The sequence below is a fragment of the Apodemus sylvaticus genome, chromosome 9, assembly GCF_947179515.1.
Source record: "Apodemus sylvaticus chromosome 9, mApoSyl1.1, whole genome shotgun sequence".
Taxonomy (NCBI): Eukaryota; Metazoa; Chordata; class Mammalia; order Rodentia; family Muridae; genus Apodemus; species Apodemus sylvaticus.
Genome location: NC_067480.1, coordinates 40,786,609 through 40,811,824, shown reverse-complemented (window position 1 = coordinate 40,811,824; position 25,216 = coordinate 40,786,609). Strand labels below are relative to the sequence as shown.

Here is a 25,216-nt window from a genome sequence, read left to right as displayed (position 1 = left end):
AGCTTACAGCTCCTGACTCTGAGCTACAGACCCAATCAGTCTCGGGGTTTGTGTTCAATAAATTATCCCTGTTTAACTGAGTGGTTTGTGTGGCAATTCAGACCCCAACATATCCCAACACTTAGGAGACAGAGGCAGGCAGATCTCTGTAAGTCTGAGGCCAGCCTGGTCTATATAATGAGTTCTAGGCAAGCCAAGGAGACACAATAAGAACCTGTCTTCAAAAAAATATATATCTGGATATAGTTTGCTAGCTATATTCCAGTACTTCCTAAGGGCACTGTTGATTGTCCATGACAGTCCCTAGTGATGTTGCATTTTGTGATGTCACCAAGGAAAACTGCCCCACAAGGATTTCTCAAAATATACCCCACCATGTAGTGTCACACGGCTGTATATGACTCTGCATAGGACAGCTCTAAGGAGGTGCCTGAGACTCCCTAGAGGTGGCGTGAGCAGCACAGGCTGGACAAGGCCAAGAACCAGAATGGGATCTGGTTGTGAGGGAACCTGGAGGGAGGGAGCTCCCCTGGGCACAGCCAGTGAAGCTTTATCACGGGGCAGGGTCTGCTGTGTGCGGGGACACAGGGAAACGTGTCATTCACACTGGATGATTTGACCACCGGAGCTGAGTGCTGCTCTCACTGAGGCATTCACTAACCTCTCTAAGCTCACCTCTTCCTTCTGAGGCAGAGCCTCTGAGGGATTTTCCACCACGAGCTCCGTCCCTGGGGTTCTTTTTTTTTTTTCCCAATCTAAAAAGGCTGGTCACTGCCAAGACATAATGGGACATGCTTATAATTCACTCTGGACACTGAGGCACAAGAATCATGACCTCAAAGCCAGCCTGGACTACCCTTGATCACAAGAGGGAGGGAGGGGAGGGAGGGGGAAATGGAGGATAGACTTAATCACTTCAGGTAGGGATGTTTTCCTGAGCCAGCCTTCCCTATCCTTTATGGTGCTCTTAAATATCAGGCACAAAGATTGGCGCCTGAGTTTCTTGCAGGCCGCTTGGATTCATTATGACTGCTTCAGCTCCAGGGAGACCTGTCTCTGTCCAGTTAGTTTCCATACAGTCTCTAAATATGAGGAGTTGGTGTAATAGCTTAACTCCAAAGGAAAGGATAGTTCCTCCGCAGGTCTTGGGCATATTAAAAAGGTAAAATGCTCTCTAAAAAATGTACATCTTAGAAGAATTGGGAAGCCAGGCGATGGTGGTGCACGCCTGTAATCCCAGCACTCTGGGAGGCAGAGGCAGGCGGATTTCTGAGTTGGAGACCAGCCTGGTCTACAGAGTGAGTTCCAGGATAGCCAGGGCTACACAGAGAATTCCTGTATTGAAAAAAACAAATCCAGAGCTGGAGAGGTGGCTCAGCGGTTAAGATCACTGACTGCTCTTCTGAAGGTCCTGATTTCGAATCCCAGCAACCACATGGTGGCTCACAACTATCCTTAATGAGATCTGATGCCTTCTTCTGGTGTGTCTGAAGACAGCTACAGTGTACTTACATATAATAAATAAATTTTTTTTTAAAAAAAGAAGAAGAAGAAATGGAAAGACAAAGAAAGGGTAGAAATCCTTAGTTGTGGCCACACACATGCAGAGATTGCTTTAAAGACATCGAGAGAAACAGAAGACCATAGTTCTCAGTTGAGACTGGCACCCAGAGGCAAGCTTCCTAATGTAGCCTTCCTTCCTTACCTCACCAGGCAGCCAACGATCTCTCAACCTCTCTCCCCTTCATGCCTCTCTGAGCTAGGGTGTCTCCATTAGCTGTGGCTGTCCTGGAACTCACTATAGAGACCAGGTTAACCTTGAACTCACAGAGATCGGTTCGCCCCTCCTCCTCCTCCTCACTGCTGCGATCAAGGGTGTGCGCAACTATATCAGTCGTGACAACAATCTCTCAACCTTCCTAATTCCATTTTCAAACCAGCGTTAACCTAGAACCCACAACAGCTGTTTCAGAGCGAAATCCCTCACCTGTGCGGATCCTCGCAGCAGCGCACGTGGATCTGTCATGTGATGGGTAAAGATTAGAGAACGAAAGGACACGTCTCAGGTCCCACACAGCTGCTGCAATGGCTGACGGGGATCAGTCTGGGCGCTCATTACTTGGTTTTGATTCACTCTGGAAAAGCTATGGCATGCCACTAGGCTCTCTCACCAGAACCACATCACGGCTGCTCAGGGCTGACGTCCACTCGAGGCCTCCTTTAGTAGATTTAGAGCGGCCTCTAACTTACACACGTTATGCTTGGCAGGAGGCTGCCAAGTCTTCCTGCTTAGGTCTAGCAAGAGACAGGTTGACCTACTGACAGGAAAGGAGTTGATAGAACAGGAGAGCATATTTATTAACTCCTTTTGAACTGAGAAAAGCACCTGTGGAGTTCTAGAAAAGAGAGGCATCAACTGGACCCTTCTGGAAGTTTCTAGAAACCTTAGTCCCGAGTTTAAAAGTACACAGGACAAGCCATTGCAGTCTGGACAGTCCTGAAGAGGAGTCACTGTCACAAAGGGAAAGTGTGAGCAAAAGCAGGATTATCAGCTGCCCCTTGCAGGGATAGAGAGAGGAAGGAGAGGGGCTCCACATGAATGGGTTCTGTTTACCCAGAGGCTGGATTCGTGTTGTCAGAAGAACCCGAGATGATACAGGACATGTCTCTTCTTGCATGTGACCCTAGCTTTTGGTCTTTTTGACTGACTCCCTACTTGGTATGTAATTTCACCAAGGGGACATAGTCCACCAAGTTCAATCATTCTATACTCCTCAGGGAACAAATATGTAAGTCAAACTTCACCAGCAGGTGCATCCACATTTACTAATCCTGGAACCTGCCTGAAAACCCAGGCATGAACAAAGACAGAACGTGCGACAGGAGGCAGGAGGCCGCTGCAGGACAAGCAGTTACTGACCGAGGGGGGAGTAACTGTCCTCTATAACAATAAATGAGTCTGGTTCTGCCTCTCATGTGGCTCCCAGAATCTGTGTCATTGCTTCCAAGCCTTCTAACCCCTTACTCTCAAGGACCATGGCAGGGGTGGGGGTGGGGTGGGGGGTGGGCAGCCAGGGCTAGGGCAACAGATTTTATTTAGTTAGTTAGTTTTGGTTTTTTGAGACAGGGTTTCTCTGTGTAGCCTTGGCTGTCCTGGAACTCACTCTGTAGACCAAGCTGGCCTGGAACTCAGAAATCTGCCTGCATCTGCCTCTGCCTCCCAAGTGCTGGGATTAAAGGCACGGCCACCACTGCCTGGCTAACAGATTCTTTTATTATGTAATTCACTATTAGTCTTTCTAAAAGATTGTATATAAGGAGCACTGAAAAAGAAGAGGGGAAGTCTGTTGTGATCATAAAAAGAGAAAGAGGCTAGAGATTATGATCTGTGCAGGAAGGGGGTGCCCCAGCGGGCCCATGCCAAGACCTCCCTTCCCCCTGAGGGACCAGACACACACCGGTATAGTATAGAATACAGTTTATTCAGGGCATGGGGGAGGGGAGGTAAGAGTGTAATGGAGGCAGAGAAAGGCAGAGAGAGGGAGAGAATAGAGAAGCAGAGGCCGCCATGTCTACGTGGAGAGAGGTGGGGGGAGGAGAGCCCAAGAGGGTGCAAGAGAGAGGATAGGAGAGTAAGAGATGTAAGAAATAGAGGAGGGGCTGAGCAGCCCTTTTTATTGTACGCCAGGCCTACCTGGCTATTGTCAGGTAACTGTGGGGTGGGGCTTAGACAGAAACAAAGTCACTCCCGACAGCAGGGCCCAGCTTTTTTGTGCACAAAGTGTCCAGGCACTGAACATTGCTGCTGAACAAGTGTCCCATCTCTGTCACCAGCCTGTCTTTCTACCTCCTTTCTAGTCCCCTGGATCCGCAGCCACGCAGAGAATGAACAGATCACCAATAGCGTATGCTCTAAGATCAAGAATTGACAAATGGGACCTCATAAAATTACAAAGTTTCTGTAAGGCAAAGGACACCATCAAAAGGACAAATCGGCAACCAACAAATTGGGAAAAGATCTTCACCAACCCTACATCAGATAGAGGGCTAATATCCAATATATATAAAGAACTCAAGAAGTTAGACCCCAGAAAACCAAATAACGCTATTAAAAATGGGGTACAGAGTTAAACAACGAATTCTCACCTGAAGAACTTCAGATGTCGGAGAAGCATCTTAAAAAATGCTCAACTTCATTAGTCATTAGGGAAATGCAAATCAAAAAAACCCTGAGATTTCACCTTACACCAGTCAGAATGGCTAAGATTAAAAATTCAGGAGACAGCAGGTGTTGGCGAGGATGTGAAGAAAGAGGAACACTCCTCCACTGCTGGTGGGGTTGCAAATTGGTACAACCACTCTGGAAATCAGTCTGGCAGTTCCTCAGAAAACTGGGCACCTCACTTCTGGAAGATCCTGCTATACCACTCCTGGGCATATACCCAGAGGATTCCCCAGCATGTAATAAGAATATATGCTCCACTATGTTCATAGCAGCCTTATTTATAATAGCCAGAAACTGGAAAGAACCCAGGTATCCCTCAACAGAAGAGTGGATGCAAAAAATGTGGTATATATACACAATGGAGTACTATTCAGCCATTGGAAACAATGAATTCATGAAATTCTTAGGCAAATGGATGGAGCTGGAGAACATCATACTAAGTGAGGTAACCCAGTCTCAAAAGATCAGTCATGGTATGCACTCACTAATAAGTGGTTATTAACCTAGAAAACTGGAATACCCAAAACATAATCCACACATCAAATGAGGTACAAGAAGAACGGAGGAGTGGACCCTGGTTCTGGAAAGACTCAGTGTAGCAGTATAGGGCAAAACCAGAACAGGGAAGTGGGAAGGGGTGGATGGGAGAAAAGGGGGAGAGAAGGGGGCTTATGGGACTTTCGGGGAGTGGGGGGGGGGCAGAAAAGGGGAAATCATTTGAAATGTAAATAAAAAATATATCAAATAAAACAAAGAAGCAAAGAAAAAATAGTAAATAAATCTTTAAAAAGAAAAAAAATAAAGTCAAAACCCTAGAAAATGTGTTACAATTGCAACCTGGGTGGTCAGGGTGACAGGCTGCAGGAGCCTGAGGCTCAGGCTGAAGGGATGGTAGAGGGAATCTGTACGCCGTGCTTAGATCTGGCAACTCTGAATACTCACTCATTTTTAGCACATAGCTGAGGACTATGGAGTTGCATATGGGAAGTATGGAAAAGGTAATTAATCTGAAGTCATCCACCCAGAAAATTAACGGTATCTGACTTTGAACAACAACAAAAATTAAAGCATGATTTATTTTACGTATATGAGTACACTGAAGCTGTCTTCAGACACTCCGGAGGATGGCATCAGATCCCATTGCAGATGGTTGTGAGCCACCATGTGGCTGCTGAGAATTGAGCTCAGGAAGAGAAGTCAGTGCTCTTAACTGCTGAGCCATCTCTCCAGCCCTTGACCAAACGTTTTAACGGTTGTGCACAGAAAACACCTCCCATTGCCGGGCAGAGGCAGGAGGAGGCAGGTGATCTCAGAGTTCGTGGCCAGCTTGGTCTACTTATCGAATTTCAGAACAGCCAGGGCTACATAATGAATGAGAAGAGAGGGCCTGCTGCCCTGGCCCTAGAGACTTACATCTTTTCCACCTGACTCTCTCACCTGTTTGGTATCCTACTACTTCAGATCTTTACCTTGAATCATGCCAGCATCCCTCCCCAATTGATTCTGGGGCTGTTCGCATCACAATGTACCCAAGGTTTAGTCTCCCACAAATTTGCTGAAAACCTACTCCACCTTGCGCACCTGATAAGGGCTGGCGCACCGAGAGAAGTCCAAATGATACTTCAGCCAATAACGAGCACAGATTGAAGTAAGAGTCAAAAGGCTGAATGAATCAGAAGGCTGAATGAGCTACGAATGCCTGGGCGACAGAACATCCCAGGATCGCGCTTGTGATGGTCACAGGAGAGGCCTTGGGTCGTTAAATGGCCCTTGAGAAAGGCAGGACACGGTGTCAAGTCACATACAGTCAGTCTCAGGACTGAGGGAAGCTTCAAGGACGCGGAACGTACCGCCCTGACTCAAAACCAACCCTCGGTTCCTCAAGCAACCAGTTCCCACCTCGCTTTCCTCTGCAGTGTAAATGTGCCGCGCAGAGGCTGCTGCAGGGAGGAGGCGGCTCAGAGTATGGTCGCCACGCCCCCTCGTGAGGGGCGGGGAATGCAAATAAGACTCGCCGTGAGTGAGCAGGAAGGCGGGGAGAGCCGGGATCGTGGAATTTGTAACTGAAGCTGTGGGTACTGGAGAAGGATAGAGGTGTGGAAGACATGAAAACAAAGAGAAGAGAGAAGGCATCAGTGGAAGGTCGGAAATAATGGTTACAAGAGGTCACCACAATGCAAATGTGGCTCGCGGGTGTGGAGCATGGCTGCGGCAAGCTAGCTGGTTATCGCTTCTCGGCCTTTTGGCTAAGATCAAGTGTAGTATCTGTTCTTATCAGTTTAATATCTGATACGTCCTCTATCCGAGGACAATATATTAAATGGATTTTTGGAACTAGAAGTTGGAATAGGAGCTTGCTCCGTCCACTCCACGCATCGGCCTGGTATTGCAGTACTTCCAGGAACGGTGCACCCCCTCTGGGGAATAATTCTTGTCTAAAGTGAGAATTGCCTTTGTACTTGTTTTTCCCTCTTTGGAATTGGGTGTTTTTGAGAATACTTCTTTATATAGTCATGGGTGGCTTGGAACTCAGAAGTGTTGCCTATCTCAGATGAATTCTGTCCTGGCTGTCAAGGACAGCTGTGCTTATTTATACCTGCCTTGGCCTCCTAACCTCTAGGGTTTTTACACTTGTGGTTTGTTTTTGTTTTTTTTTTTAAGATTTATTTATTTATTATATATACAGAATTCTGCCTGTATGTATGCCTGTATGCCTGTATGCCAGAAGAGAGCACCAGATCTCTTTATAGAACTCAGAACCTCTGGAAGAGCAACCAGTACTCTCAACCTCTGACCCATCTCTCCAGCCTGTTATAGTCTTAAGACTTTTTGACCCTTGTCAAAGAATGTTAGGATTCAGACAGAGCACTGGCTGTTCTCCCAGAAATCCCAGGTTCAATTCCAAATACTCATTGTCCTGTCTGTCACATGTTCTGAATGCTTCCGTATTCCCTCAACTACAAGAGCCCAGATTGCCATATACCCTCAAGGCCCTGGTTACTGGTTGGAGACAAATATATGGGTGCCCCAAGCCCATCCCTCAGGAGGCAGAGGCAAGCAGGGCCCTGTGAGTTCAAGAGCAGCCTGATCTACACATAGAGTTCCAGGCCATCCTGGAATACATAACACACAGAATGCCACCTTTCACACCACTCACCCACAGACTTGGGCTTGACCCTTGTTGACCAACAACAGAAGTAATGGACTGTGGAGACAAGGGAATCTGGCTTCTTAGTGGGTGTAAGTGTCATGTACACCCACTCAGTGCTCAAGAGAAGAGGAAGTGGGAGACAGGAAAAGAAGTGAGACCTTGGACTAAGTGCAGGAGGAGATGATCTCCTAAGGAAATTCATCTGTAAGCACGAGAGGCACGGCCCTGAGAAGACAAAAGCAGCCCAGATTTCCTACACTCTTTCTACACCTTATTTAATTGCAGGATACACACACACATGTGTGTATATATATATATGTACATATATATATACACACATACATACACACATATATACATACATACTTACTTACTGTTATTCCCGGGTTTTGGCATCAAATGTTGGTTCATTAAAAGAGAAAGAGGTTTAGAGAATTTGGTATACGACAGTGTGGGGAATGGGGTGCCCCAGCAGGCCCATGCCCAGGCATCCTTCCCCCCCTCCCCCCCCTCCGAGAGACCAGACACACACAGACATGGTATAGAGTAGAGTTTATTCAGGACAGAGGATGGGAGCTAATGGGGTAGTGGAGGCAGAGAAAGGCAGAGAGAGAGAGAGAGGAGAGAGAGAGAGAGAGAGAGAGAGAAAGTAGAGAAGTGGAGGCCAGCCATGACCAGGTGGCGAGAGGGGGGAGGGGAGGAGAGCCCGAGGGGGCAGAGAGGAGAGAGTGCCAAGAGACAAGAGCATTGAAAGAGAGAGAGGAGGGGCAAGCAGCCCCTTTTATAGTGGCCCCAGCCTATCTGGCTGTTGCCAGGCAACTGTGGGGCGGGGCATACCCAGCTGTTGCCAGGTAATTGTGGGGGTGGAGCTTATACAGAATCCTAACACATACATACATACATACATACATACACACACATACACATGCACATACATATACATCAGGTCCAACTATATTATCAAAGCCAAATCAACGCCTGTAACTGCTTTGCACAGGTGTGAGGAGCCTGTGGTAGCAAATGTCACCTTGGTAGGATGTAGACTCACCTAAGAAGCAAACCTTTTTTGCCTGCTGTTCAGCATGTTCCTCAGAGTCACAATATTGACTCGGTTTGGTGGGCATGGTTAGTTGATTTTGGCAGCAGAAGCCTGAGGCGGAAGCAGCCATGAATGCTTTATTGTGGGAATTCAGAACCACTAGGGAAAGACACACCAGCCCCAAACAAAACATCTTTCAATTTAATTTTTTTTTTTTTTGAGACAGAGTTTCTCTGTGTAGCCCTGGCTGTCCTGGAATTCACTCTGTACACCAGGGGGACCTCAAACTCAGAAATCCTCCTGCCTATGCCTCTCAAGACGTGTGCCACCACTGAAAAACAATTTTCTTTTCAGCAGTGCTGTGGCATCAGCCTCCTGTCCAATCTGAGAGCTGCTGCAAAGAGGGAAGACCAGGATTGAAGTTTTTAAAGGCAAAAATCATAATTGTTTCAACTCTGTTGTGGGGGGGCTTGGTTGTTTGTTCTTGGTTTATTTGTTTTTCTGAACAAGCAATGGTTAAGTGAGATTATGGAAACAGAATAGACATCCTGCCAGCATTTTTATATAACAATTACACAATAAGGAGTGAGGCTCTAGATCAACAATCTCTTTAGACTGGCGTCACAAGTCAACTACTGAGAGGCTGGGCCTTAAGGTTCTGGGCTAGGCATCCTGTGGCTAAGAATCCTTAGGTTAAGAATAAGGTCCTACTGATTCCTAGGTTTCTCTCTTGTGTACACAATAATTTAGTTTTTAACTCAGTTTGCAAGCGAGTTAGTTTTTAACTAATTACAACTCAGCTTGTTTTCTCCTTTCTATTTAGTACATAAAATAGTGACACTCATATTTATGATGAGTCTTTCCACTTTAATTGACCTAGAAAAACAACTCCATAAGCAGCTATGGCCTGACTGACTTTTCCCGAGAGACACACAACTCATACTCATTCCCAGAAAGGGGGCCCACAACAGACTAATGTCCAATTTGGTGAACCGATGAGTTTTTATCGGGGTTACTAACAGGAGGGTAGTGAAAGGTCATCTTACAAGGGTGCAAATAACTTTAAAGCAGTTGGCATTATCAGAAGAGAGCCCTTTACACTGCTTGCAGGACGCTGCAGTCTGGACATATCTTTCTTGGTGCATTCGGTCTGGACAGGTCTCCACCCTCCAGCAACGGTCCAGGTCTTGTTACACTCCTGTGTACCGATCTAGGTTGCCATTTCCTGGGGCATGTGACCTTTGGTTTAGCTCCTGAGACTAGTGAGTCCCCCACTTGGTTCCTGCAGGTAATTTTTCCGTTTGGAGTCAAGGTTGCAACTACATAACCACCCAGCAGTTTAAGCCTGCTGTAGTATAAAACAACCCTGAAGGGAGGCGACACAAAGGGGAAATTTGTCAAAAAGACGACAGTGATCATCTGCAAAGAGTTAAGTGGAAAGTGGGTGTCCATTCTTCAGAAATCTAGGAAGAATGACATTGTAACTCTTAATTCTCCCCAGAGGCTGGGGTTGTTGTTTTTTGTTTTATTTTTTATGTGATTCAGTATTAATCTTTCTAACAGCTGTATATAAGGGGTAGTGGAAGGAAAAAGAGGGAAGTCATTGACAGACAGCAGGGGCTAGCTCTTTCTTGCACAGAATCTGCTCAATGTCAGATTCACATTTCCCATCTCTCTCTTTTTAAAAGATTTATTCGTTATTATATGCAAGTACACTGTAGCTGTCTTCAGACACACCAGAAGAGGGCGTCAGATCTCATCACAGATGATTGTGAGCCACCAGGTGATTGCTGGGATTTGAACTCAGGACCTTCGGAAGAGCAGTCAGTGCTCTTAACCGCTGAGCCATCTTCTCCAGCCCCCTCCCATCTCTTTGACACCAACATGACTTCCACCTCCTTCCCAACTTCCAAGTATCCCAGGCGCGAAGGAGCCTCCCTGCATCCCTGGATATCTTAAAAAGTAGTCAAAGATTACACCCTAGAGAATTTGTTACATCCCCATGTGTGGGGTTGGGGTGACAGATTGCTGCAGCAGCTGAGGGCCAGAGATGGGGCGAAGCCTAGGGAGGTGAGGACAGAAGACGCGGCACTGGCCAAAGGCTTGGGAAGCCGTCGCTCTATGGAATGACCATGGTATACCAAGCTCAACACGAGCAATTTGCATTTGTATCCCATCTTTACCACCTAACTGCAGTCAAGAAGATCCTAGGGAGGTTGACATCTCTGCAAGTGAAGGTGCTTGCGCCGAGCCTGATGACTTGTTCAAAAGTATAGAAGAAATAAGGCAGCCTGTAGATTTTCAGTTGGGTTGGGTAAGGACCTGAATCAGAGGAGTAGAATATAATGGGAAGTCACAGAGATCCAACTTTCTTTCTTTCTTTCTTTCTTTTTCTTTTCTTTCCTCTTTCTTTCCTTCTTCCTTTCTTTCTTTCTTTCTTTTCTTTCTTTCTTTTCTTCCTTCCTTCCTTCCTTCTTTCTTCTCTTTCCTTTTTCCTTCTTCCTTCCTTCCTTCCTTCCTTCCTTCTCCTTCCTTTCTTCCTTCTTCCTTTCTTCTTCCTTTCTTCCTTCTCCTTCCTTCTTCCTTCTTCCTTCTTCCTTCCCTTCTCTTCCTTTCTTTCTTTCTTTCTTTCTTTCTTTCTTTCTTTCTTTCTTTCTTTCTTTCTTTCTTTCTTTCTCTTTCTTTCTCTCTCTCTCTCTCTCTCCTCTCTCTCTCCTCTCTCTCTCTCATCTCTCTCTCCCTTCCTTCCTTCCTTCCTTCCTTCCTTCCTTCCTTCCTTCCTTCCTTCCTTCCTTCCTTCCGAAACAGGGTTTCTCTGTGTAGCCCCTGGCTGTCCTGAACTCATTCTGTAGACCAGGCTGGCCTCAAACTCAGAAATCTGCCTGCTTCTGCCTCCAAGTGCTGGGATTAAATGTGTGCGCCACCACTGCCTGGCGAGATCCAATTTTCATATACTAGTTTTTGGGGGTTTTGTTTTGTTTGTTTTGTTTTGAATGAAGAAAATACAACTTTCCTCTAGAGGTTAGTATGTGTGTGGAGGGGCAGATGTGAAGGGCAGATAAAACTACCCAAAGAGGAGGATTTTCTCAAGCAACCCTCCACGTACCAAGTCCCAGCCAGGGCCAACGGGAGGTCTTAAAACAAGTACCTGGTGCTGCCCCCATGGACTGTCACTGTCTAGAAGAAAATTTGGGCAAAGGGTCAGGTTGCCTCCTTCTGACGTCTCGTGACTGAGCCGCTCCTAGTTTAAGAATGAGGATAGAGATAACGCCCTGTTCGTTTTCTTGGATCAAATCATATTAAAGTAAATTATTTGACAGAAAATATTTAGATTTATTTTTATGTGAAATGTGTTTGTGTCGGCTGCATGCTATGAACTGCAGAAACCAGCAGAGGGCACCAGATCCCCGGGGTTAGCGTTCCAGGCTGTGAATCAAGGGATCTAAACTGGGGTCATCTGGAAGAAGAGCAAGTGCTCTTACCATCATCGTCTCAGTCCCTCTCTCTACTTTATTATCGTTTGTGTGTGTGTGTGTGTTGTGTGTGTGTGTGTGTGTGTGTGTGTGTGTGTGTGTGTGTGTGATGGAGGAAGTACTTATGAGCCATGTGGCGGTCAGAGGAGTGTGAAACTGTGTGGAGTTCTCTCCTGTCACCTTTCTGGGGACTCCGTGGATAGAACTCAGGCACTGGATCTGTTCAGCAAGGGCCAGTATCCACTGAGCATTCTCACCGGCCCAGAAATCTACTTTCAGCAATTACCCACACATTTGCTGGGGTCTACTAGGGCCAGGAAGCACTGAAACAGAAAGGGTGGGAGGCAACAAAGAACTCCGCTATGGCCACGCTGTGGGAGCTGCGAGAGGTCCACATGGGAGCTGATATCTCCGTCTGCCGTTTGCACGGAGCTGGGAGCCCACGGAGGCCTTCATGGAAGCGCGGACATTGACTGGTCAGGTGGAAGGGTAGCAGGCCTTTAGTTCCACCACTCCAGAGGCAGAGGCAGAGGCAGGTGGGTCTCTGAGTTCAAGGCCAGAGAGTTCCAGGACAGACAGCTCCAGTCCCTTTGTCCTTCTACTCCCCTGACAGAAATGCCTACATGGTCACTGCCATCGACAGAAATGACTGTGAACTGTGCCAAGACGGTTTTTATTGCCCTTCCTGAAACCTGGAACCCATTTCTGAGGTCTGGCCCACTTCACCCTGTCAGGACATGAGAGCCAGGAAAGTCCTAAAGGTTTGGGAACCATAGTCCTTGGCCTCTGAGGGAGTCAGGGCCAGAATGCATTAATGGAGAAGCCAGATTCAGGGGTCCAGGGAGCATGAAATCCTGGGTTGGGACTCTTGTATCAGAATTCACAAGCCTTGAAAGAAAAGAGTTACTGACTGGACTATGTGTGAAAGAAGTGTCAGGGGTGTGACTTACTGGGGTATCACTTCCCTGGCATGGCAAAGCTCTGAATTCAAACCCCACTCCCACCCTTTGCACTGAAAAACAAAACTAAAGTGCCTTTTTTTACTATGAAAAGGAATGATTTTATATTCAGAAATGACAAGACTGTTAAAACTGGAACCCATGCTCGCCCCTGCACAGACTGGGAAACCCCATCTGCCCTCCTTCCCCACCCCTCCAAGAGAAGTCACTCATCCCTGCTAAAGCAAGGGGGTTTTACAGAGCTTAGGCGGGGCGTGATGACATGCAGCTAGGAGCTGGGACGGTGTCCTGACTTCTCTGACCTCTATTCAAGAGCTACCTCCTAATAAACCCGCCCGTATCTGCTTTAATCTAGTCTAACCCGGCCTGTATCTGCATCACTAGGGAGAGAAGAAGCCCATCAAAGACAAAACTATCACATTAAGAAAAAAATCTGGGGGTAAAGAGATGGTTCATTGTTTAAGAAGACTTAGTGCTCTTGCAAAGGACCTGGGTTCTGCTCCCAGGACTCGTATCTATCCAATGACCCTCTGACTTCCCAAGGCCACTTGGACGCACATGTTACACATATACTCATGCAAGTGCACAAGTACACAAATATTTTCTTAAATGTTATTTATTTTTAAATAAATGTTATTTATATTTAATATATATGAGTGCTTTGTCTTCATGCACACCAGAAGAGGGCATTGGCTCCCATTACAGATGGTTCCTACCTCCACTGCCCAGGTGGTCAGTTACAGGATTGTAATACCAAACTCCACTCTACTTTCTTCTTGGGACGATAAAGGTCTCATGAATCTCTTTAGAGCAGCGGTGCTCAGCCTGTGGGTCTGGACCCCTCCAGGGGGGCGAATGACCCTTTCAAAGGGGTCACCTAAGACCATCGGAAAACACAGATATTGACAGTATGACTCATAGCAGTAGAAAAATTACAGCTATGGATTAGCAGTGTAATAATTGTATGACTGGGGGGACTGTATTAAAGGGTCACATGCAGGATTAGGAAGGTGACAATCACTGCTTTAAAGGGAACCACACCTTCCAGAGTTCATGTTGTTGGACGTGTGTTCCCTAGATGTTGTCTTTGATGTTGGCTCAAAAAATATACCTACCTTTTTGTTTTGGTATTTAACTTCTTGGGACACTTACAAACACAACATAAATTCAACTAAAATGAAGGGTGGGACAGGCCAAGGTTAACTGTGGAAGAAACATCCCTTCCTCTCCCAGGGCCTTGACCTGGAATGAAATCGTCTACAACAGCCCCAGCAATAGTCTCTCATGCTGTGCCACCAACTGCCACATCTTATTCCCTGCCCCCTGTGCCAGGCCAGCAGCCTCCCAAATGCCTCTCTGGTCAGTGCTAACACATCACCACCTACCCATTGTCCAAACACCCAAGAAATGATTACTACCACACATGATCCACAGAGCACAGAGCAAGGGCCGGCGCACCTGCAAAGCCCTGATGAGGTTTATCTAAGTCAGTGAGGCCAGAGGGAAATGTGATCAATCTTTACTTTTTATAAATACCCGAGGGATAGAAAGAAGGGTGCTGGGATGGGGGGTATGCGCCTTTAATCCCAGCACTGGTACTGTGGCACTTGAATTCACTGTGAAAGACCAAAGATTTAGACAATTCAAATGTCGGTGAAATGTTTTTATTCTTATTGCTAGCAGAAGGAGGGGAGTCTTAGAGCCAAACAGCATAGTGTGCAGAAGTGGGGTGGGATGGGGTTGGGGTGGGGTAGGGGTGTTAAGACGGGTTTTAAAGTCAGACATCAGAAAGGTGTTCACTACAGCTCTCCCTGGAACCACAGCTGGGCTGGAAAATTGTTTTACCTCCCTCAGTTGTTTCTTTCCCACTATATAGTAAGAAGACGATCATTGCATCCTGTTCCCATAACAATAAGCAGGTTGCACAGCAACAAAGGCAGCTGTTAAAACCTACAGCCCACCATTCTCATGTCACCTGCAGGCCACTAGGATCTTCCAGGCACTCCTGGGGGAGGGGGGGGAGTCAACGGCCCCTTACGGGATGCCCGGCTCTGTGTTGCCTCTTTAGTCATCACCAGGAAACTGTAAGTTATTGCGCAGGTCTGCACACTCTGGCTAGGGTAGAGCAGTTCACTGCTAGGCAAGCGAAAACACAGCGCTGTGGGTCAGGTCTGGCCATCACGTCCCCACACTGGGGGCAGAAACAGATGGATCTTTGTGAGCTTAGACCAGGCCAGCCTGGTCTACAGGGAAAATTCCAGGACAGCCAGGGCTACACAGAGGAACCCCTGTAAAGGAAAAATGTGGTAGTGGTGGTGGTGATTATAGAGCACTTGGGAAGATGGTGGAGGTTTTCTTCCTGGAATTCAGTTCAAGTTTTTTGCAAGTTGAGAGTCAAACATAATCAACAAAATTTCCAGTGAAATGCCTATATGGAGACACTATTCCTACATTAGTGGCTCTATAGAAAAAGATTGATTGACTGATTGATTGATTATGTGTAAGTACACTGTAGCTGTCTACAGACACTCCAGAAGAGGGCATCAGATCTCATTACAGATGGTTGTGAGCCACCATGTGGTTGCTGGGATTTGAACTCAGGACCTTTGGAAGAGCAGTCAGTGCTCTTAACTGCCGAGCCATCTCTCCAGCCCCGTTAGTGGCTTTTTAAAAAAGATTTTTATTTATTTTATGTGTATAAGTGCTCGGTTTTTCATGCACATCAAAAGAGAGAATCAGATCCCATTACAGATGAATTTGAGCCACCACGTGGTTGCTGGGAATTAAACTCAGGACCTTCGGAAGGGCAGCCAGTGCTCTTAACAGCTGAGCCATCTCTACAACCCTGTTAGTAGCTATTTTGTAAGTATTTGTTGAAGTTTGCCTCTTAACTCAGCTAGCTCTCAAATAATTGAGACTGGACTACTATATTTATTTAACAAGCTTTAAGGGCACAACAACTGAGCAGTATTACTCTGTTTTAATCCTCAAATCTGGCTACCTCCCAGTCAAACTCCAGGAGATACACTTGCATTTTAGTAGCGATCTGGCTCTCTGGGCCCAAGGCGTTTTCTCAGGAGGTCTCCTGGACTCTCCCCTCAACTAAGTCCCCGCCTCCCCTCTCCCCTAGCTGGAAGCCCAGCCTGTTTCTTTGCCTTGCTTAGTCATTGGCTGGTCAGTCAGTTTTATTCCCCTGATTAATCAGGGGATAATTGGGGAGCAATGTTTATACAACATAAAAATCATACACATGGCTACTGCTAAGACCCACAGGAGACTGGGGGCTGGAGAGATCGCTCAGCGGTTAAGAACATTGACTGCTCTTCTGAAGGTCCTGAGTTCAATTCCCAGCAACCACATGGTGGCTCACAACCATCTGTTATGATATCTGATGCCCTCTTCTGGTGTGTCTGAAGACAGCTACAGTGTACTTACATATAATAATAATATAATAACTAAATCTTAGTGCCAGAGGGAGCAGAGGTCCTGAATTCAACTCCCAGCAACCACATGATGGCTCTCAACCATCTGTACAGCTATAGTGTACTCATATACACTAAATAAATAAATAAATAAAATAAAAGACATGCAGGAGACTATCTTGAGAGGTCCACATCCACACTTGAGTGTGCAGTCCTTTTCCTGCGCACCTATACTTAAATAAGTTTACAAGCTTAATAAAATGTAACTCTGCTTCATCCTACTTGTCCAGACATTCTAATATGTGATGAGGCCAATAAAAATTTTAAAGATGAATTGTATGTGTATGGCTATTTTGGCTGCATGTGTACCTCGTGTGAGCCTGTTGTCCACAGATGCCCGAAGATGTTTTTTTTTGTTTTTTTTTTTGTTTTGTTTGTTTGGTTGGTTGGTTGGTTTTTTCGAGACAGGGTTTCTCTGTGTAGCCCTGGCTGTCCTGGAACTCACTCTGTAGACCAGGCTGTCCTCGAATTCAGAAATCCGCCTGCCTCTGCCTCCCAAGTGCTGGGATTACAGGCACGCGCCACCACCGCCCGGCTTCCGGAAGATGGTTTTGAATCCCCTACAACCTGACAGTTGTGAGGCATCATGTAAAGATGGTTACCGACTCTAGAACCTGCAAGAGTAGGTCAGTGCTCCTAACCACTCAGCCATGTTTCCAGCATCCTGGGTAAAGGTCTTTAAGAATATCCGAGGATGGAATGTATACAGCATTTTCCCGGAGCCTGCCCCACTGCTACTAGCAAGATTAGGTAAAATACCAAATATCTAACTTGGGCAGGCGCAGAAGCGGTAGAAGGCAGAGACACCCACGAGGTTCGGTTGCTAAGTGACCAGGTGAGGGAGGGGAGAGCGCAGAGTCAACAAGCTTCAGGATTGGGGGGGGGGGACGCGCAAGCGCAGTGCCCAGTGGGAAGACCCGCTGCGCGCGCGCCAGATAACCCATCCTTGCGCCGCCCTCTCGATTCAGAAGCTGCCTCTCCGCAGACCGGGGAAGCTCGTACCAGCTCACGCAAAGGCAAACTAGGAACAGTAGGTGTCCCCCTTTCTGCCACCATCCGCCACAGCATCTCCTTTGGAGCATCGACCACCACTAGGCTGCACCCTTCCTCGTAAGAGTTCGAAGTAGGCGTGTTCCCAGCAGTCCTAAAAGCCGGGCTGAGGCAGCCAAGAGGAGGTCCGGGACGGAGCCGCCACGCCCCTCGCGAGGGGCGGGGCATGCAAATAAAAATTGGCGTGCGCGCTCGGGAACGCCGGGAGAGCCGGGGTCGTGGAAATTGTAGCTGAAGCTGTGGTTGCTGGAGAGGGAGTGGGGTGTGGAGGATGCGGACGTGGACGGGAGGAGGAAGAAGCCGCGGGAAAGGCAGGAAGTGAGGGTTGTAAGCAGTCACCACGATGTTAATGTGTCTGGTGGGCGCAGGGCATGGCTGCATACAGTAGCTTCAGTATCGCTTCTCGGCCTTTTGGCTAAGATCAAGTGTAGTATCTGTTCTTATCAGTTTAATATCTGATACGTCCTCTATCCGAGGACAATATATTAAATGGATTTTTGGAACTAGGAGTTGGAATAGGAGCTTGCTCCGTCCACTCCACGCATCGACCTGGTATTGCAGTACCTCCAGGAACGGTGCACCCCCCCTGGGGAATAATACTGGTTAAATATAAGACTGTTTACTGAGCGTATACTACTGCTGACAATATGCTGTAGGTTTTTTCAGATCTCTAGAAAAGACGGTTGGATCTCAAGTTTTGTAGCCCTCTCAGCCAATGCATTGTAACTGCGACTAGGTGGGAAGAAGCTAAGGCTTTCATCTAGTCTTTTCTTTTTAAAGTGGGTTTATGTAATGTGTATGTGTGATTGTCTTTCTGATTCATAAGTTGTAGCAGAACTTAGCAGATCTTGATGTACGGTGGTTGGTAGAAGTCTGTTTATCTCCTTTTTGCTACATTCTCAGGCTAAGTTGCTACAAAATACAATCCAACAAGATACATAGTTTTTGCACTATTAGAGAAGTGACGCGCCTAACCTATACTTGTGTTGCGTGATTGCCACTTATTTTTTTGTTACACCCTTTTCTCTGGTTTTTGGATATTTACATAAGTAAAATTAAGCATTAGAGGTCTGTGCTACTTAAAGGGCCACTTCATTTTTTTTTAAAAAAAGTTTTCACTATTGTTCATGTATTACTCAGTTGTATCTGAAATAATGAGACTTGAGGAAGGAAGCCAGTGTCACTAAAAATGACATTGTAAAAACTCTCTTTCTCTCCCCCCCCCCGTGTGTGTGTGTGTGTGTGTGTGTGTGTGTTCGCCTGCGCCCATACATGCCTGTTTGTTATTCATTTTTTAGCAAGAAGCAGGTCAGAAGGGTGGAAACTAGGGAAGGAAGAGGAAACAGGGCTATGGGCAGAGCAGGATGCACATTCTCATGGTAAGGTATCATTCCTGGCATTCATATTGAATTGAATGTTATAAATTAGGACCGGTCTTGAAGACCCCCATAGGCAAGCAAATACCTGCAGTATTGGCAAGAAGAAAGCCAGGTCATAGTCTGTGGTTGTTTTGTTCACGTTTTTTATGTCCAGGTCCTTCATGCTTCCACACAAGCATTCCCTCCCTCAGCTGTGAAGCCCAGATTGCCCGAATGTGCCATGGCTCTGTCGCTGGTTGATTCGGTCCAGGGAGTGAGTGTTGTGGTGCACACCTGCGATCCAATCTGCTTTCACCCTGGGCTGAGTTAGTGACGCATTCATGCCTACAGTAGCTCTGTCCTGCACATCTTTTCTTCTAGTTAACTCAGAGAATAGCTCCTTCACAGCCATCCAACAAGCAGGCCTGGGCTTGAGCCTTGTTGGGACAGAACAAAAGTAATGGTCTTGTGCTGAGAGAGGGAATGGGGCTTTATAAGTGGTACAAGTCTTAAGCATATTCACACAGTGCTCAAGAGAAGAGGAAGAAGACAGGAAATCTTAGACTAAGTAGGAGAGTGATAGTCCCCTAAGGAAAATCATCTGTAAGTACAAGATGCATGGCCCTGGGAAGGCAAAAGGCGGCCATGTTTAACTGCACTGCTCATCCAGAAATACTCTATATAAACTCTCCTGTCACAGATAAATCAGCTCCCACAGCTGTGCACCAATTAGTGACTATGTGTGTGTGTGTGTGTGTGTGTGTGTGTGTGTTCAAGGAGATGCTGCTCTCTGACAGAAAGAACTGGTCCCCACAAGGAGTTGCCACTCTGAGATCCTGTCAGGGCCCCAAGTCTGTAGGAACTCTACAAGACGTGCTGGGAACAATGCTGTATGTGTACTTTCAACAGATCCTTACATAAGCAGTTGTGACCTCTGGAAGTATTCATTTTACCAAATGTTTATGATCACATTATTGATAACCAACCTACCTTCATCTTAGCCTGGAAAGCCATATTATAGTAGAGACAAAATAGGTTCATTTCTATTTAGCATTAAATTTGTTTCTCAGGGATTGGGCTGTGCTCCACCTGTAACCTTAATTACAAATGGTTCTGTACTGCCTCTTCCAGGAAATGGCAGTCATGCCCTTGTTTCAAAATATCATAGGGGCTGGAGAGATGGCTGACTGCTCTTCCAGAGGTCCTGAGTTCAATTCCCAGCAATCACATGGTAGCTCACAACCATCTATAGTGTGACCTGATGCCCTCTTCTGGTGTGTCTGAAGACAGCAACATTGTCAATATACAAAAAAATAAATAAATTTTAATATATATTATATATATTAAAAATTTATATGTGGCAGTTCCTCAGAAAACTGGGCACGTCACTTCCGGAGGATCCTGCTATACCATTCCTGGGCATATACCCAGAGGATTCTCCAGCATGTAATAAGGATACGTGCTCCACTATGTTCATAGCAGCCCTATTTATAATAGCCAGAAGCTGGAAAGAACCTAGGTGTCCCTCAAGGGAGGAATGGATACAAAAAATGTGGTATATATACACAATGGATTACTATTCAGCCATTAGAAACAATGAATTCATGAAATTCCTAGACAAATGGATGGAGCTGGAGAACATCATACTAAGTGAGGTAACCCAGTCTCAAAAGATCAATCATGGTATGCACTCACTGATAAGTGGATATTAGCCTAGAAAATTGGAATACCCAAAACATAATCCACACATCAAATGATATCCAAGAAGAACGGAGGAGTGGCCCCTGGTTCTGGAAAGACTCATTGTAGCAGTATAGGGGAATACCAGAACAGGGAAGTGGGAAGGGGTTGATGGGGGAACAGGGGAGGGAAGAGGGCTTATGGGACTTTCAGGGAGTGGGGAGCCAGAAAAGGGGAAATCATTTGAAATGTAAATAAAAAATATATCGAATAAAAAAATTTATATGTATGTATGTATGTATGAAAAAGGTTTGGCTGCAGAGATGGCTCAGTGGTTAAGAGCACTGGCTACTCTTCCAAGAGGTCCTGAGTTCAGTTCCCAGCAACCACATGGTGGCTCACAATCATCTGAAATGGGGTCTAATACCCTCCTCTGGCACATAGGTGTATGTGTAAATAAAACACTCATATACATAAAATGAATAAAAATCTTTTAAAAAAAGGTTGTTATGACCACCCGTTGGTATGACCACCCATTGGTATGACCACCTGTTGTTATAACCGCCTTGCAACACCTTTGCTTCATAAAAGGTCGTTATGGCCAACTTATGCTTTTGATCTGCTTCTGTCATCCCACCTATATGCCTGCCGTTTTCCCCAGTTGGAAACCCCTTATTCCCTGAGCTATAAACACTTTTATCTTCCCCAGTCCACTGCAGATCTCTTGAGTCTCAACTTTAGGGAGATATAGTTCCAGTACATGGATTTTTAAAAAGTTTTAATGGTTTGTTTTAATTATTTGGGTTGATGGTCTTTGTCCTCACATCTGTGGGATTAACTTAGTAGTTTATGGAATGTAAAGATGACAAACTATTTTTTTTAATTTTATTTATTTACTTTTAAAATTTATTTATTTTATTTATATGAGTACAATGTAGCTGTCTTCAGACACCCCAGAAGAGGATATCGGATCCCATTACAGATGGTTGTAAGCCATCATGTGGTTGCTGGGAACTGAACTCAGGACCTCTGGAAGATTAACCACTGAGTCATCTTCCTAGCCCCTGACAAACTATTCATCCTCAGTGAAAATGCAAACTCTGTGTGTGTGTGTGTTGTGTGTGTGTCTGTGTGTGTCGGTGGGGGTCTACTACAGGGAAATGATCTGGGCAAGGGAAGAATGAAACTTGGTTCAGTTCAGTTTAGTTGCTATCACTGGTTCAAACATCCAGAGTCTGACACCAGCTGGTTTATTTTAGCTGTATTTAAACACAGCACAATTTGGAGGAAAGAAGAAACGGTTTTCTGATAACAGTTATCTCAGTTTCAAGTGTACAAGAAATTTAACACATGTTTACATTGAAATTCTTTACAAAGTACATCTGGCTTCTTTCTTAAAGATGAGTACTGCTTACTCAGAGATAGTGCCCAAGTTTAGGGCCTAGGGAGATTGACTGAGGTAAACATAGCATCTGTAGGAGTCAGGATTGGCCTGGCCCTAGGATAACATAGAAGGCACCTACAGTGTTGTAAAGCACAGATGACATCACTGCCAAGGATAGGTTTTATGGAGTAAAAGATTTAGGGGAATTGTCCTGGATAAATGAAACAAATTCTGGGGAACACAGGCAGAGCCTGCAACAGCAGATGGCGTTAACGATACAAGTGTACCCAGTAATCCCATTTTATTGTTTTTTGTTTGTTTTGTTTTGTTTTTTAACGAACACAGCTTTCCTGTCATAGCCTTCCTGGCGCTGATAAGAATCATGATCACAAGTATCTGGCCTCAAATCTTTTTCCATCTCTGCAAGGATAGTCCTAAGTATTCCAAGCCCTCAAAGGTCTCACTGAGAAATCTGACAAAACTTAAGCATGGCCTGTTTAATGGTGTACAATCTCAGTCACTGTTCTGTTGCTGCACCATGAACAGTTCTTGGAAGAAAAGGCACTCTCACTGGGGCTGGTTTACAACTTCAGAGGTGTAGCCCATTATCATCATGGTGGGAAGCATGTTAGCATGCAGGTAGGCTCTGGACCAACAGCTGAGAGCTAATTCCTGGTGCACAGGCAGAAAAAGAGATTCTGGGTTTGGCATGGGCTTTTGAAACCTCAAAGACTACCCACCCCAGTGATACACTTCCTCCAACATGTGATCCTCTCAAACACTCCACTGCCTGACGACTGAGCATTCATGCATGCGAGTCTTTGGGGCCTTTCTTATTCAAACCATCACAGGTGCCTTTCTGTAGCGGGAAATATTGAAAAAGTGGCACCCCGTGCAGTCAGTCACCAGCTAGTCACTGGCCCTGCAGTCTCACCGCCTCTGCCTCAAGGATGATCCTGGTTCTCTCGCACTGGCTACTGTTCACATTCCCAGCCATCCACTCCCTAGCGGTCCCAAATCCCAGTAACCCGGAAAAATCAAAACTCTAGAGGCTTATAATTAATCAGTCAGACTTATATATCAATAACTTCTCAATTTACAAGATTCCCACACAATAATTTCAGAGCCAGTTGATATTGATATAAATTGCCCACCTAGATAAGACAGACTGTCCTGTATTTATCCATCTCTTGTATGATATTCATAGCTACCTGTGGCTATTTAGAGCCACCTGGAATCTGGGTCGTCCTATTCTTCCATCTTCCTTCCTTCTCTTCTTCCATCCTCTGCCTCTGAAACTCTTAACTCCACCTCCCCTTTCCCTGTCCAATCTTGTATTAATATTTAAACTAATTGGACAGGGAAATTTCTGCTACACCTTTTCCTAAATGAACTAAATGCTAATGAAAATTCATTAAGTAGGTGCTGGTTTCAAGATGATACAATGTTACCAATATAAGAAAACACAACAAAAACTGTTGAACAGAATGAATCACCACGGGTTTGTGTTTGGCATCAGAGGTCCCAAAGTCTTTGGGGGCAATTCTAAGCACAGATCCTATAAATATGAGTACTTACACATAAACGCTTTTTTTTAATTTATTTTTTTCTCAGTGGGAGCACATGATTTTTTTTTTTAAGGTTTATTTTATGTATGTGAATACACAGTTGCTCTCTTCAGACACACCAGGAGAGGGCATCAGACTCCATTACAGATGGTTGTGAGCCACCATGTGGTTGCCAGGAATTGAACTCAGGACCTCTAGAACAGTCAGTTCTCTTAACCGCTGAGCCATTTCTCCAGCCCCACATAAACACATTTAGAACTGTGCTTTTTTAGTATTTTGCCCTTTATATTTAGCAAATTGTCTTTTACTTGAGGCTGGGTCTCATCTAGTTTAGGCTTTACTTGACGGGATCCTCCATCCTGCAGTTTCCAATTACTGGGATTGTAAAGTCTACCGTATCCTATCCAGCTTTATTCCCTATAACACTCAAAGAGACACAGAACCAGATCAGAACATACGACTCTTCAGTATAATTTCTGGGTAAATTCCCATCAGGATTATGTTTGACTCCTCTGTAAGTCTCCATCTGTAACCTACTGTCCTTTAATTGAAAATGACCTAAGGTTCTGGGTGGCAAAGATCTCTCAACCTGTAAGGGCTCTGCTAGTAAGAGTAGTGAGTCTGCCTAGTCACTATCAAGTGCCAAATATTGATCCCTGCATTATTATTGTATTTGATCATATTAACCATTGGCATTTTTTAGCCTGAAAACTGAAGGAACACAGTTCCTGACATCACACAATTTACTAAGGAATTTCAATATATGACTTTTTTTTTTTTTTTGGTTAACATTTATTACAGTTTTTACCTAAATAAGTTTACCTTGACAACATTGTGGGAACACTTAACAGAAAACCACTCCCAACCAGACTCCCTGCGCCTCCCAACGCACTCGGAGTCAGCCTCTCAACATGGAAAATCTTCCTTAAGCCAAGGCGATCTACCACCATTCCTCCTCTTTCTGCCTCAGGGCTTCTGGGTGGATCTGGCCGTAGACCTGCCCCCTTTAGGTCCCTCTATTTCCGGTGGATTACAAACCGGAATTGTCTGAGTCCGTCTGTGAACCGCTGAGGCCGCCTGGAGGAGCTGATTTGCATGTCCTGCCTCCTCGCGAGAGTCTTGGCGACGTGCACTGGGCTGGGCGTGCGTCCCTAGGTCCTTCCAGAGGGGGCGGGACATGCAAATTAAAATTGGCGTGCGCGCCGGGGAACCCTGGGAGAGCCGGGGTCGTGGAAATTGTAGCTGAAGCTGTGGTTGCTGGAGAGGGAGTGGGGTGTGGAGGATGCGGACGTGGACGGGAGGAGGAAGAAGCCTCGGGAAAGGCAGGAAGTGAGGGTTGTAAGCAGTCACCACGATGTTAATGTGTCTCGTGGGCGCAGGGCATGGCTGTATACAGTGGCTTTGGTATCGCTTCTCGGCCTTTTGGCTAAGATCAAGTGTAGTATCTGTTCTTATCAGTTTAATATCTGATACGTCCTCTATCCGAGGACAATATATTAAATGGATTTTTGGAACTAGGAGTTGGAATAGGAGCTTGCTCCGTCCACTCCACGCATCGACCTGGTATTGCAGTACCTCCAGGAACGGTGCACCCCCTCTGGGGAATAATACTGGTTAAATGTAAGACTAGCTACTGAGTGAATGCTAGAGGTGGCAGTATGCTGTAGCTGTTTTCAGGTCTCCAGAAAAGACCTTTGGATCTCGTTATAGAAGGTTCTTTCCAGCCCCGGTATTCAGGGTTCTTGTTTTAATTATCGGGCCTTTAAGGCAGAGCATCCTATTTCCTTAAGTTTTGTAGTTCTCTGCACAGTCAATGCACTGTAACTGCGACTAGGTGGGAAGAAGCT

The 25,216-nt window shown here is 45.7% G+C and overlaps 3 non-coding genes across 3 annotated transcripts; all 3 read left to right on the top strand.

The window, feature by feature from the left end:
* The first annotated feature begins 6,451 nt into the window (after positions 1–6,451).
* LOC127693173 (U2 spliceosomal RNA) lies at positions 6,452–6,642 on the top strand. The gene has a single exon (XR_007979636.1). It is a non-coding gene; the product is annotated as a U2 spliceosomal RNA (small nuclear RNA).
* An 11,132-nt stretch (positions 6,643–17,774) lies between these two features.
* LOC127693165 (U2 spliceosomal RNA) lies at positions 17,775–17,965 on the top strand. Its single transcript, XR_007979630.1, has one exon. It is a non-coding gene; the product is annotated as a U2 spliceosomal RNA (small nuclear RNA).
* A 6,810-nt stretch (positions 17,966–24,775) lies between these two features.
* LOC127693153 (U2 spliceosomal RNA) lies at positions 24,776–24,966 on the top strand. Its single transcript, XR_007979626.1, has one exon. It is a non-coding gene; the product is annotated as a U2 spliceosomal RNA (small nuclear RNA).
* The last annotated feature ends 250 nt before the right edge of the window (positions 24,967–25,216 follow it).